Consider the following 14,853-nt stretch of genomic DNA (forward strand, 5'->3'; position numbering starts at 1 on the left):
GAAACGAGGAAACGGGGAAACGAGGAAACGGGGAAACGGGGAAATGAGGAAACGAGGAAACGGGGAAACGAGGAAACGGGGTAACGAGGAAACGGGGAAACGGGGAAACGGGGAAACGAGGAAACGGGGAAACGGGGAAACGGGGAAACGAGGAAATGGGGAAACGGGGAAACGAGGAAACGGGGTAACGAGGAAACGAGGAAACGGGGAAACGAGGAAACGGGGAAACAGGAAACAGGATAACGAGGAAACGGGGAAACAAGGAAACGGGGAAACGGGGAAACAGGGAAACAGGGAAACAGGGAAACGAAGAAACGGGGAAACGAGGAAACGGGGAAACAGGAAACAGGATAACGAGGAAACGGGGAAACGAGGAAACGGGGAAACGGGGAAACGAGGAAACAGGATAACGAGGAAACGGGGAAACGAGGTAACGAGGAAACGGGGAAACGGGGAAACGAGGAAACGAGGAAACGGGGAAACGGGGAAACGAGGAAACGGGGTAACGAGGAAACGAGGAAACGGGCAAACGGGCAAACGAGGAAACGGGGAAACGAGGTAACGAGGAAACGGGGAAATGAGGAAACGGGGAAACGAGGAAACAGGGAAACCGGGAAACGAGGAAACGGGGAAACGGGAAAACGGGGAAACGGGGAAACGAGGAAACGGGGAAACGGGGAAACGAGGAAACGGGGTAACGAGGAAACGAGGAAACGGGGAAACGAGGAAACGGGGAAACGAGGAAACGGGGAAACGGGGAAACGAGGAAACGGGGTAACGAGGAAACGAGGAAACGGGGAAACGAGGAAACAGGGAAACCGGGAAACGAGGAAACAGGGAAATGAGGAAACGGGGAAACGAGGAAACAGGGAAACCGGGAAACGAGGAAACGGGGAAACGGGAAAACGGGGAAACGAGGAAACGGGGAAATGGGGAAACGAGGAAACGGGGTAACGAGGAAACGGGGAAACGGGGAAACGAGGAAACGGGGTAACGAGGAAACGAGGAAACGGGGAAACGAGGAAACAGGGAAACGAGGAAACGGGGTAAAGAGGAAACGAGGAAACGGGGAAACGGGGAAACGAGGAAATGAGGAAATGAGGAAACGAGGAAACGAGGAAACGGGGAAACGAGGAAACGAAGAAACGAGGAAACGGGGAAACGAGGAAACGAGGAAACGGGGAAACGGGGAAACGAGGAAACGAGGAAACGGGGAAACGAGGAAACGAGGAAACGGGGCGGTTGGTGGCGTAGTGGGTTAAGCAGCCACCCCATGTACAGAGGCTATAGTCCTCGATGCAGCGGGCCCCGGTTCGAGTCCTGCATCGGACGGCCCTGTGCTGCATGTTGTTCCCCCTCTCTCTGCCCCCTGCTTCCTGTCTCTCTCACACTGTCCTATAATTAAAGGCATAAAAAGCCCCAAAAAATACTATAAAAAAAAAGAAACGAGGAAACGAGGGCTTCTTCTGGATGTGGCCCGGCGCTGAACTTCCACGTCACATCCCTCCGAATCTTTATTGTGTGGTTTAGTCCTTTTAAGAAAAACTGTTTTCCTGCAGATGAAGCTGTCCGTCACGCTGGGCGGAACATTTTCCGGGTCATGGATTTCATTGAGGTCACCGTGAGGTCAGATACCGCCGCCGCCGTGGAGCCCAGTTTGTGAAAATGATGTTTTTTATGTATTTTTCTGGAGTCTTTTCATCTTGTTTCAGAGTTTTTTTTTAAAGCAATGTGGGAGCAAACAGCAGCACAAAGCCAGACAAAATGTTTTTCCCAGCATCTGTTTATTGTCTGAAAACATTCAACAGCTGGAGCTAAACTCCACAGCATGAAACTTCCTCCGTATGAGCAGGTTTTACTGCTTATTAGCAGGATTAACGCTACATTAAGTTACTTTTAAGTGAGAACGAGCAGTTATTAAAAGTGTTTTTAATGCACAGGTTGGTTTATTTCTATCTATCGATGACAGACGATCTTAAAGGGATAGTTCGCCTCTTTTGACATGAAGCTGTGTGACATCCCATATCAGCAACATCATTTATGAACATCTTCTTACCCCCTGCTGCGTCCTGTGAGCAGAGTTCCAGCCTCGTTTTGGTGTTGATGAAGGTAGTCCGGCTAGTTGGCTGGGGTTTAAAAAATAAAGCATTTTGCTTCTCAAAACAATATGCGTTCAACAGAGTAATACATTTGCGACTAATTACTGTAACAGGCGCGGCAGGCGGCAGGCGGCAGGCGGCAGCAGGCAGTGATACGAAGGTAGAGAAAATAGGGCCAAGCGAGTTTCATGAGAAGACTAAGACTGTGACTGTGTTAAAGCATTAATGTCTGGAAACACAGCAGCTCTCTTTCTAACCATCTCTGCAGCCGTCACATTTCCTCTGAACACACCAGAGGGGATGGTGGTGGGAGGAGGTGTAGTGGGAGGGAAAGTTAGCGAAACACTAACAAGTGGTGACAACGAGAGGGAAAGAAAGAAAAGGCAAACGGGGAGAGGAGGAGACGAATCATTGTTCTGAAGCATGAAAAAGGATGTTTATCCTGATCAGTGTCAGCGGATTGGTGTCGCCTCCTCCCACCTCCTCCAGAGAGCTGCCGGAGAGTTGCCAGAGAGCTGCCAGAGAGCTGCCAGAGAGCTGCCATAGAGCTGCCAGAGAGCTGCCAGAGAGCTGCCAGAGAGCTGCCAGAGAGCCTCCATAGAGCTGCCATAGAGCTGCCAGAGAGCTGCCAGAGAGCTGCCAGAGAGCTGCCAGAGAGCTGCCGGAGAGCTGCCGGAGAGCTGCCAGAGAGCTGCCAGAGAGCTGCCAGAGAGCTGCCAGAGAGCTGCCAGAGAGCTGCCAGAGAGCTGCCATAGAGCTGCCAGAGAGCTGCCAGAGAGCTGCCAGAGAGCTGCCATAGAGCTGCCAGAGAGCTGCCATAGAGCAGCCAGAGAGCTGCCAGAGAGCTGCCAGAGAGCCTCCATAGAGCTGCCAGAGAGCTGCCATAGAGCTGCCAGAGAGCTGCCAGAGAGCTGCCAGAGAGCTGCCGGAGAGCTGCCATAGAGCTGCCAGAGAGCCGCCAGAGTGCTGCCGGAGAGCTGCCAGAGAGCTGCCAGAGAGCTGCCATAGAGCTGCCGGAGAGCTGCCATAGAGCTGCCGGAGAGCTGCCATAGAGCTGCCATAGAGCTGCCAGAGAGCTGCCGGAGAGCTGCCAGAGAGCTGCCAGAGAGCTGCCAGAGAGCTGCCGGAGAGCTGCCGGAGAGCTTCCATAGAGCTGACTTAGAGCTGCCAGAGTGCTGCCAGAGAGCTGCCAGAGAGCTGCCATAGAGCTGCCAGAGAGCTGCCGGAGAGCTGCCGGAGAGCTGCCGGAGAGCTGCCAGAGAGCTGTCAGAGAGGTGCCGGAGAGCTGCCATAGAGCTGCCGGAGAGCTTCCATAGAGCTGCCGGAGAGCTGCCGGAGAGCTTCCATAGAGCTGCCGGAGAGCTGCCGGAGAGTTGCCGGAGAGCTGCCGGAGAGCTGCCGGAGAGCTGCCATAGAGCTGCCGGAGAGCTGCCAGAGAGCTGCCATAGAGCTGCCGGAGAGCTGCAGGAGAGCTGCCAGAGAGCTGCCAGAGAGCTGCCAGAGAGCTGCCAGAGAGCTGCCAGAGTGCTGCCAGAGAGCTGCCATAGAGCTGCCATAGAGCTGCCGGAGAGCTGCCATAGAGCTACCATAGAGCTGCCATAGAGCTGCCGGAGAGCTGCCATAGAGCTGCCGGAGAGCTGCCATAGAGCTGCCGGAGAGCTGCCAGAGAGCTGCCATAGAGCTGCCGGAGAGCTGCCAGAGAGCTGCCATAGAGCTGCCGGAGAGCTGCCAGAGAGCTGCCAGAGAGCTGCCGGAGAGCTGCCGGAGAGCTGCCGGAGAGCTGCCAGAGAGCTGACAGAGAGCTGCCATAGAGCTGCCAGAGAGCTGACAGAGAGCTGCCATAGAGCTAACGGAGAGCTGCCGGAGAGCTGCCAGAGAGCTGCCGGAGAGCTGCCAGAGAGCTGCCAGAGAGCTGTCAGAGAGGTGCCGGAGAGCTGCCATAGAGCTGCCGGAGAGCTTCCATAGAGCTGCCGGAGAGCTGCCGGAGAGCTTCCATAGAGCTGCCGGAGAGCTGCCGGAGAGCTGCCATAGAGCTGCCATAGAGCTGCCGGAGAGTTGCCGGAGAGCTGCCGGAGAGCTGCCAGAGAGCTGACAGAGAGCTGCCGGAGAGCTGCCAGAGAGCTGCCATAGAGATGCCGGAGAGCTGCCAGAGAGCTGCCATAGAGCTGCCGGAGAGCTGCCAGAGAGCTGCCGGAGAGCTGCCATAGAGCTGCCATAGAGATGCCGGAGAGCTGCCAGAGAGCTGCCGGAGAGCTGCCATAGAGCTGCTGGAGAGCTGCCAGAGAGCTGCCATAGAGATGCCGGAGAGCTGCCAGAGAGCTGCCAGAGAGCTGCCGGAGAGCTTCCATAGAGCTGCCGGAGAGCTGCCGGAGAGCTGCCGGAGAGCTGCCGGAGAGCTGCCGGAGAGTTGCCGGAGAGTTGCCGGAGAGCTGCCGGAGAGCTGCCGGAGAGCTGCCATAGAGCTGCCATAGAGCTGCCGGAGAGCTGCCAGAGAGCTGCCAGAGAGCTGCCAGAGAGCTTCCATAGAGCTGCCAGAGAGCTGCCATAGAGCTGCCAGAGAGCTGCCATAGAGCTAACAAAGAGCTAACAAAGAGCTGCCATAGAGCTGCCGGAGAGCTTCCATAGAGCTGCCAGAGAGCTGCCATAGAGCTAACAAAGAGCTAACAAAGAGCTGCCGGAGAGCTGCCAGAGTGCTGCCAGAGAGCTAACAAAGAGCTGCCGGAGAGCTGCCGGAGAGCTAACATAGAGCTGCCAGAGAGCTGCCAGAGAGCTGCCGGAGAGCTAACATAGAGCTGCCAGAGAGCTGCCGGAGAGCTAACATAGAGCTGCCAGAGAGCTAACAAAGAGCTGCCGGGCAGCTGCCAGAGAGCTAACATAGAGCTGCCAGAGAGCTGCCAGAGAGCTGCCGGAGAGCTTTTTTCTAATTAATATTTTTTGGGGCTTTTGTGCCTTTAATGGATAGGAAAGTTCAGAGAGACAGGAAGCAGAGAGGGCCGTCCGATGCGGGACTGGAACCGGGGCCAGCTGCAGCGAGGACTATAGCCTCTGTACATGGGGCGCCTGCTCAACCCACTACGCCACGGACCACCCCTGTTTTATTATTTATTTTATTATTGTAAAAGTCTGTTGCTCACAGGCTTTTATTTTGTAAAAGTCTGTTGCTGTCTGCTGTGGAACAGGAAAAGAAAGTAATCGGCGGATCCACCAAACATGGAGAAGGGTACGGAACTTTTACTCGGCCATTTTCATTTTAAAGTTCTTCCAGACGGCGGAGTCGACAGAACCAAAGTCATCTGTAAACACTGCCAAGTTGAATTGTCTTCTCAGCGTAGTAGTTCCAGTCTAAAATATCACTTAAAGGCAAAACACACAACTGATAGCAGCAAGTCATTCAAGGAAACAGACAGTGGAGCGAGGCTTCTACATAAAAACTACAGAAAGATGCTGATGTTAAAAGTGTGTTTGCACAACAAATGTTATGGCACTTTCATTCATATGGCAGCACATTTAAAATAAAGCTAAATGCTAAAGGATATACACTACTTTTGGATTCATTTTTGGATTCTGCGTACAAATACGATTAATAAGGGAAATCATGAGATTAATTAGATTAAGCATTTTAATCGTTGCCCAGCCCTAGTTTTCAAAAACAGCGTTTTTGGCCGTTAAAGTCCTTTAAATGTGAATGGTTTGTTTTGTTCTGCTTCAGATTATAATAACCTCCATCTTTGGGCCGGTCCTGTTCACTGAGAGATGAACTTTATTATGGAGTCCTGCTTTTCTTACGGCTCAAAAACCCGCCTAAATGTTTCCCTTTGAGGTCGAAGTGCAGACAGACGCTGATTTGGTGTTTTTCCAAGCCACATTCTGTCATCCTTGGAAGGTTTTTAAACCGCTGTACTATCTACCAGCAAACAGACACCTGGAGAGGTGCGCGGTCCAGACAACAGAGGGAGGAAAATCTGAGCTGGAGTCATGAAAAGCCCGGTGTTTGAGTCAGATACGTTCAGCACAGAGAACCTGTGACTCTGAGCAGGATGCTGATCATGTTTTACACATAGAGTCAGATTAAAAAGCGCATCCTCGTATCTCCAGGATGCACATTGGGTGCCGTGAACCCAGCAGCTCAGTGTTTGAAACAAAGGGATGAAGAGGAAGCTGGTGTGTAGGCAGGCATCTCTGCTCGCTTTATTTCCTCTCAGAGTCGCCGTTACAGAGCAGAAAAAGAGCAGAAACAGGGCAAAAACAGAGCAGAAACAGAGCAGAAACAGGGCAGAAACAGAGCAGAAACAGAGCAGAAACAGAGCAGAAACAGAGCAGAAACTGAGCAGAAACAGGGCAGAAACAGAGCAGAAACAGGGCAAAAACAGAGCAGAAACAGAGCAGAAACAGGGCAGAAACAGAGCAGAAACTGAGCAGAAACAGAGCAGAAACAGGGCAGAAACAGAGCAGAAACTGAGCAGAAACAGAGCAGAAACAGGGCAGAAACAGAGCAGAAACAGAAACAGAGCAGAAACAGAAACAGAGCAGAAACAGGGCAAAAACAGAGCAGAAACAGGGCAGAAACAGAAACAGAGCAGAAACAGAGCACAAGAACAAGATGAATGAAACAAGGACACGATGTTCGCTCGGGTTAAAGTCTCAGATGTGAATGTTTCATGGGGAAACAGATACTTCAGTCGGGCTCCTTTCAGAGGACCGACCAGGGCTTCATTTGTGCCGGATCCTGCCCATGTATAGAAAAAAATATTAATATTTAAAAGAAGCTTAAAAAATGTATAAAATAAAACAATAATATTCTGAATAAATCCCATGAATTTAATGTTGTTTATCAAGATAAAACAACGTTATTTGAAAGACTCGGAGATCTGTTGTTGATGCGCTGAAAACTACTGCATCAAACCCCGCTTCGCAGCCGCTAGCCAACTTCACCGACAGCTGGCCAGCTAGCCAACTTCACCGACAACTGGCCAGCTAGCCAACTTCACCGACAGCTAGCCGGCTTCACTGACAGCTAGCCAACTTCACCGACAGCTAGCCAACTTTACAGACAGCTGGCCAACTTCACCGACAGCTAGCCAACTTCACCGACAGCTAGCCGGCTTCACTGACAGCTAGCCAACTTCACCGACAGCTAGCCAACTTTACAGACAGCTGGCCAACTTCACCGACAGCTAGCCAACTTCACCGACAGCTAGCCGGCTTCACTGACAGCTAGCCAACTTCACCGACAACTAGCCAACTTTACAGACAGCTAGCCAACTTCACCGACAGCTACCCAATTTCACCGACAGCTGGCCAACTCCACCGACAGCTGGCCAACTTCACCGACAACTGGCCAACTTCACCGACAGCTGGCCAACTTCACCGACAGCTGGCCAACTTCACCGACAGCTAGCCAAGCCAGGGCAGGAGGCCGGTACCGCAGCAGCAGCAGGGCAGGTCGCCCGCCAGCCTGTGCTGTGCAGTATAGCCTAAAATAATTGTAAATTATTGTCATAACATATATACCATGGATATTATTCGAAATTAAGGCTTGTGAGTCCCACAGCATTGTCAGTGGGCAGAGAACAGAAGGAAGATAGCAGAGAACAGAAGAAAGAGTGCAGATAAAATACTTTCAGTTGTCATATTCACAGCTAAACAGAACTGTTTTCAGCCTGGATTTAAACATGGTCAGATTTGAGGTCTGTCTCACATCTTCTGGAAAAGACTGTTCCAGATGTTAGGAGCATAAAACTGAAACGCAGCCTCAGCTGGTTTAGTCATAGTAATCGATAGAATGCTCGGATAAAACTAAATAATCATTTGCTGCAGCCCTAAAATCTGCATCTATCTCAGCCTTCAGCAGCGGTTCTGTCTCCTTTTGTTTGCCACATCCTCAGATTCTCACACCTTTCCTGCGTTGGACAGTTTTATTCCTCAGGCCTGAAGGTAATAAATAAAAGAAGCAGACTTCCTCGGATCAGAACAAACAAACTGAGCCGCAGACTTGAATTAGGTTTTGATTTATTTATAATCAGATGCATTGAAGCTCCTCTGTTTTCAACACGTGTGACCATGACACGAGAAGCTGAGGAAACAGAAAGCTCATGTCCACATATATCAGGAGATTTTACTCTCACTGCTCACGTTTCATCAAACGTCCCAAAAGTCGGATTTTTCTACGACTTCTGCTACAGAACAAAGCCTGTTGATGGAGGTTCTGAGGAGGCGAACATGTCAGAAATGACAGAAAACAGAATCAAGGCTTCTTATTGTGTAAAGAAATTTAAGGTTTATGCAAAAAGGTTTGAAAAACCAGAGAAGGAAGCATCCATATTTTATCTGAGGTGGAATTCTTCGTGTTTACAGAACTCAGCGCAGCCTCGTATCTGTCAGCATGTTTGTTTGAAACATCCGTTTAAACGACTCGTCTTCATCTGAGTGCCGTCATCATCAGCCTGAACGAGCCTGAACGAGGCTGTCAGCCAAAGTTCCCCTGATCAGGAGTTCATGTTGTCAGGATGCGTTTGTGAGCGGGAAACAAAAGAGAAGCTTTCTGTACCAAAAGAGAGTTTGACATCTGAGGAAGTGAGCTGATCTGCAGAGTTTAATGTTCCTCCGGCAGCAGCTGGTCGGCTTAACCACGAGTGAAGGAAGCAAATTCATTTACAATCAAGCCAACTGAATCACGTCAGAACTAATGTTGTTTTACAGAGTTAAGAAAAACGAGTTGAATAAACGAGCTAATTAGCTCCAGCTGGTCGAGGCAGATGGTTCCTGGTCCTGGTTCTGATGGAGGTTTCTTCCAGTTCAAAGGGAGTTTTTTCTCCCCACAGTCGCCTCGTGCAGCTCAGGACGGGGGATCGGATCTGAGAGAAGTTTAGATGCAATCCGTCGGTTTCCTGAGCTGAGATACTGTATTTTAATTGGCTCAGAATGAACTGGACTCATTTGGAATGTAATGAATTGGCCTGAATTGGACCGTGGCTGTGTTCGAAACCGTATACTTCTCCTACTTCTCCTACTACTCCTACTAACTTTAACTTTTTTTAAGTTCCCGGATGCATACTAGATTCTCTGAAATGTTGGGTATGCATCATGAGGTTACTACTCATACTCAAACTACCCAAGATGCAACGTAACGTGACGTCACCGATCGTCATTTCCTGTCAAAAAGGCAGTTTCAAGCTAGCTACAACGAGGGTAGGTTCACTTCCTGTTTTCAAAACAAAAGCACCAATTGTATGGTAATGGCTTTCCCTATGATAAAAGGCAACGGGTATTTTATTTTGTGAAAATAACCGGAAGTGCGTTAGCTCACTGCGGCTAGCTTTAGTAGCGCCGAATTCGTGGGAACAAAATTGTAAATAGCCGGTATTTTGTCAGGTTTTCAACACGTTGGGGATCTAAACGACTACTTTCTCGCCTGAAAATGTTTCAAATGTTGCTAAAGTTTGAGTATGCAGTATGGAAGTATGTAGCAGGCGGTTTCGAACACAGCCATTCTCATTGATCAGACAGTATGCAGAGCGTTTACCCACAATGCATTTCGCTCCTGCCCGAGCCGAAACCAGCCGGCCTGAAGCTGATTTCCCTTAAGCTCTAAACTCTGTAAACTTTAGCAACATTTGAAACATTCTCAGGTGAGAAAGTAGTCGTTTAGATCCCCAACGTGTTGAAAACCTGACAAAATACCGGCTATTTACAATTTTGTTCCCACGAATTCGGCGCAACTAAAGCTAGCCGCAGTGAGCAACGCACTTCCTGTTATTTTCACAAAATAAATACCCGTTACCTTTTATCATAGGGAAAGCCATTACCATACAATTTGTGCTTTTATTTTGAAAACAGGAAGTGAACCTACCCTCGTTGTAGCTAGCTTGAAACTGCCGTTTTGACAGGAAATGGCGATCGGTGACGTCACGTTACGTTGCATCTTGGGTGGTTTGAGTATGAGTAGTGACCTCATGATGCATACCCAACATTTCGGAGAATCTAGTATGCATCCGGGAACTTCTCGCTTACTCAAACTCGCATACTAACTCAAAAAGTTAGTAGGAGTAGTAGGAGAAGTAGGATAAGTATGCGGTTTGGAACACAGCCCGTCTTTGAAGTTCCTGAGATGACTTTTGTTGTTTTTTTGGCGTTTTATAAGTAAAACTGAACAGATGTTCAGCCTTTGGTTGGATGAATATGTATCGTATGATTCGATCAGCAGAGGTCAGTGGGGTAATGAATGAATGTAGAAATGTACATATATATCAGTTATACATCAATATTTAGCTTTGATGAGACTCACAGACACACAAAGTTAATATTCTACTGATTCGTTTTTCTTTAAAATGTAATTTCACTTTTAAGGGATCAGCCTCTAAAATCACATCTCAGCCCATTTCTTCCCCTCATAACCAATCATAAACATATCGGTCCACTGTAAAAGTAAAAAGAAAAAACACATTTTTGTGGAATTTTAACATTAAAACACATCTTTGTGTCTAAATGCTTCTTGAAACTTTGTTATTTTTAAGTAGCCGCAGCTTTTACAGCGATGCTGGCGGAATAACGACGACACGTAATCCTCATCAAAAGAGTAGTTTTGTTCAGTTTTAGTTCAGTTTTGTTCTATAAAGATGGACGAGAGTGGAGAGGTTCGAACAGGGAAGTGTGGAGACGTTAAGCTGCAGAGAACATCTAAGGAGGGGGAGATGAGCAGGTAAATGAGGTCAGATTCATTCCCAGAGAAAACAAAAAGGTGAATTAAAAGGTTTTCCCTCTGCTGGTCTGATTCATCTGAGACGTCATCCTGCCGTCCAGCCTCCATCGGACCTCACTGAGGAACTCTTTCCATCCAAAAACTCATCTTCAGACACCCTGAGACACTGAAAAGTTTGGTTTTAGATCGCGTCTCTGCACTGAAACAGCTCCTCTGAGAGTTTTTACCTGTTGACTCTGAACTCCTCTGTGGGGGACACCAGGGGTCCGTTTTGGGCCCACTGTTATTTTCACTGAACATGTAGCCTTTGGCATCTGTTTTCAGGAGACATAACACCTTCTTTCATGGTTTTACCGATGATATCCAGGTCCATTCGTGCATTAAACATGAACCTTTACCTGTGATCTTAAAACCTGGATGAAGCTCAACTCTCTGAATCGTAAATAAATTCAAACTAAATCCATTTAGTCTGGAAACACTGATGGATGCTGCAGTTCTGCTGCTGCTCTCGGTCCTTTAGCTCCTTATCGGATGGGATTTTTGAGGGTTTTTAACCCGTTAAAGTCTGCCCTTGGAGCATTAATAATGAGATTCAATGCTTTTTCCACACACTTTACGGTAAAAGTATGAAATTTAAAGTAGCATTTTAGCATTTAGTTTTATTTTAAATGTGCTGCCATATGAATGAAAGTGCCATAACATTTGTTGTGCAAACACACTTTTAACATCAGCATCTTTCTGTAGTTTTTATGTAGAAGCCTCGCTCCACTGTCTGTTTCCTTGAATGACTTGCTGCTATCAGTTGTGTGTTTTGCCTTTAAGTGATATTTTAGACTGGAACTACTACGCTGAGAAGACAATTCAACTTGGCAGTGTTTACAGATGACTTTGGTTCTGTCGACTCCGCCGTCTGGAAGAACTTTAAAATGAAAATGGCCGAGTAAAAGTTCCGTACCCTTCTCCATGTTTGGTGGATCCGCCGATTACTTTCTTTTCCTGTTCCACAGCAGACAGCAGCAGACTTTTACAAAATAAAAGCCTGTGAGCAGCAGACTTTTACAAAATAAAAGCCTGTGAGCAACAGACTTTTACAATAATAAAAGCCTGTGAGCAACAGACTTTTACAAAATAAAAGCCTGTGAGAAACAATCTTTAACAATAATAATTTTTTCTTTTAAATTAAAAAAACATTTCTTTTTTTAAATTGCGTTAATGCACGAGAAAATATTTATCGGCGTTAAATAATTAACGAGTTAACGCAATAATAACGAGTTAACTCGCCCAGCCCTAATTTAAAGAAAATGAATGAATGTCATAACACAGGTTTTCTTTGAGCTTTGGATACCTGAACCAAGCTTCAGAGAGGTTTGCTTCCACTTATCTTTGATAAAACAGTGAAACATTGTGCAATGTGGAGGTTAGCTCTCTGTGTGGGATGAATCATTCTTATTTCTTCTATTTGCTCTTGTTTGTCAGTGTAATGGCAGCTAAATACGCAGCACTTTGACACCAACTCAAACTTCCCAACAGGGTTGATAAATGGTTTTGTTTTAGTGACACATCTGTCATCTGCTACGAGGATATTTACTGTTTTCACCCTAAAACCAGCTACTACTGTTCACTCAGTGGGAAAAGCTTCAATCAACTTGTTTCAGTAGCTTTATGAGCATCTTTAACACACTGCTTTTGGTGTAAAAATTGTCTCAGATTGATCAAAGATGGTGAGTAATTCACACTTTTATCGCCTCTTAACTCGTCTTAAATAGTGGACACATAACTCCGGTCCTGGCTTCCTTTTAACGGCCTCCTGCCTGTTTCCTAATTGAGATAAATAACCTTCTGCTTACTTTTAAAGTTGTAAAATGCACAACTGTTAATCACATCCACAGACCTGGAACAGCTCTGTGGTCAACCAGCCAGTTCCTCTGAGATCCAGATTAAAACACAGAGGCTTTTACAGTTAATGTAGTGGTTTTATTCGTCCATATACGCATCACTCAGACTGTAGATGTATTCAAACCGCTGATACAGACTCCCACCCACAGCTGGGAGCGTTCCCAGTGTTCCAGTCGGAAAGAAAGGCGGCTCATGCTACAATTAACCTGGTCGACATGCACCTTTCACAACATTTGCGACTCCTAAGCGTATTTTCCCACATCTGGTGTTCCTCAGGGTTCCATCCTGGGACCACTCCTATTTATCCAACAGCTCATAACTAAGACTTTTCCTTTTGAGTAGACGATATAATGATCTGCAGCTGCAGTTAATCAGCCTGTGAATCAGCTGCTATTAGCCTTCAGTTCTGTTTTACACAACTTTGTGCAAAAGTGTCACTTTGTGTAAAAAACCTGGAGAAAACATGCTGTAAAAACCCGGTGTCGCGGCCTTTTAAGTTTCCAAAGTATATTTTCCAACAAAGGCCGTGGGTGGCAGCAGGTGGTTTTGTTCTTGAACGCACTTCAGAGTTGATTGTTAAAAAATATATGTAGTTTATTTTTGACGAACAAAATATGAATAAAACTATTAATAAAAATTACTTATAATTTGAATGAAAAACGAAAGTTCACTTAATCCGATTTAACAAGATCTAAAAGTGGTCAAAAAAATAATTTAACCACCACCTCCCGTCTTCATACCGGACATTTGACAAACAAAAAGAGCCCCTGGTGTGTTCTTAATCTGTCTGATTAATGGGAGGGTTTAAAAGTCACCAAAATAATCTAAACAATCTCAAATACAAAAATTAACCCCAGATCTTGACTCCAAATCAACCAAAGTATATACCAACGGCCCAAATAAAACCAAACCGATAGAACCCATGACTTACAAAACATAAATGGCCACAACACCCGGAATACTCAACAGTAGCGCTCAAGCAAAGGCATGAAATCCACGTCTTCAGCATTGAGTCAGTGGAACAAATATCTATCAGAGGAATGTGACGGCAGCATCTGATTCCAAACAATCTGCTGCCATCTTGGTCAGAAAGCTCAGATAAAATACATTTAATTACGTCTCTGAGCCTCTTTCGGTGCCATTGACGTCTATAGACGTCAATTGCGTTTTTTAACGGAGCGGGCTGGGGGACAATCTAGCGGAGTTCGTCACTAAATCTTAGGCTTGTAAACACTAAACAGAGAATATACTGGCAAAATTACCCGCTAGGTGGCAGCAGTGCCACTATGCACAAAAAAAAAAAGAGCTCCTTTTCTCCATTTTTTGGGTCAAACAGCTGTTTTTGGTGAAACCAACCTATGTTCTACTGTCTATTACTAAAAGACTGAAAATGGTAGAAACAAACTTTTTTTTCCTGATCAAAGAAGCGAGTCTACTCTTTCTTTTGGTAATTTCGGTGCGTACATAGTCATAAGACACACTTTTCTGTGGGTCTTGGAAAATCAGTCAAAATACTGAAAAACACTTGGCAGTATGGGTGTCTCTGAACTGAAAATGGCTGGCAGCCAATGAGTTAACCCATTTAGGCCGGGAAAGCGTTGCCGCATTTCTACCTTTAAAGCCGGGGGCGCTGTTGCGTTATTCTACCTTTAAGGCCGGGAAAGCGTACACGTCTTTTTTCATGTATAAGGGTTGTTTTGCACCAATTATTGACCTCTGCACCAATGAAATGCATTATAATAGACACGTGAGAGTGTCGTCATGTTCCTCGTGTCATTGTTTTGAAGTTAAGTTACATCGAACAAGAATGGAGGACTTTCAGTGGGAAGACATTTCAGACGGTAGCGATTTTGAGGAGTTTCTTGGCTTTGATGATGCTGATGAACATGCTGACCCAGTTGATCGAGATTTGTGGCTAGCACATATGTTTGAAGATGACGATAACGACGAGGATGATTTTGAAGGGTTTGAATGTGAGTGGAAGACTGACAATTACCACCGCAATCGACGGAGAGATTTCAACCGCACACCAGCGGTGAAAGTCGATTTACCTGCAGATGCCACACCGTTGCAGGCATTCAATCTAATTGAAAATAGTGCTGTTCCTGCACTTTACTTTTTACATTTTCTATTTTCGTATGTAAATAAACTCAATTTCCA

At 46.7% G+C, this 14,853-nt stretch overlaps 1 protein-coding gene across 2 annotated transcripts in view; it reads right to left on the minus strand.

Annotated features, from left to right (window-relative positions):
- The window catches only part of grm7 (glutamate metabotropic receptor 7), a 344,389-nt gene that overhangs the window by 189,512 nt on the left and 140,024 nt on the right, over nt 1–14,853 (minus strand). The window lies entirely within an intron of this gene.

The sequence above is a fragment of the Odontesthes bonariensis genome, chromosome 3, assembly GCF_027942865.1.
Source record: "Odontesthes bonariensis isolate fOdoBon6 chromosome 3, fOdoBon6.hap1, whole genome shotgun sequence".
Classification (NCBI taxonomy): domain Eukaryota; kingdom Metazoa; phylum Chordata; class Actinopteri; order Atheriniformes; family Atherinopsidae; genus Odontesthes; species Odontesthes bonariensis.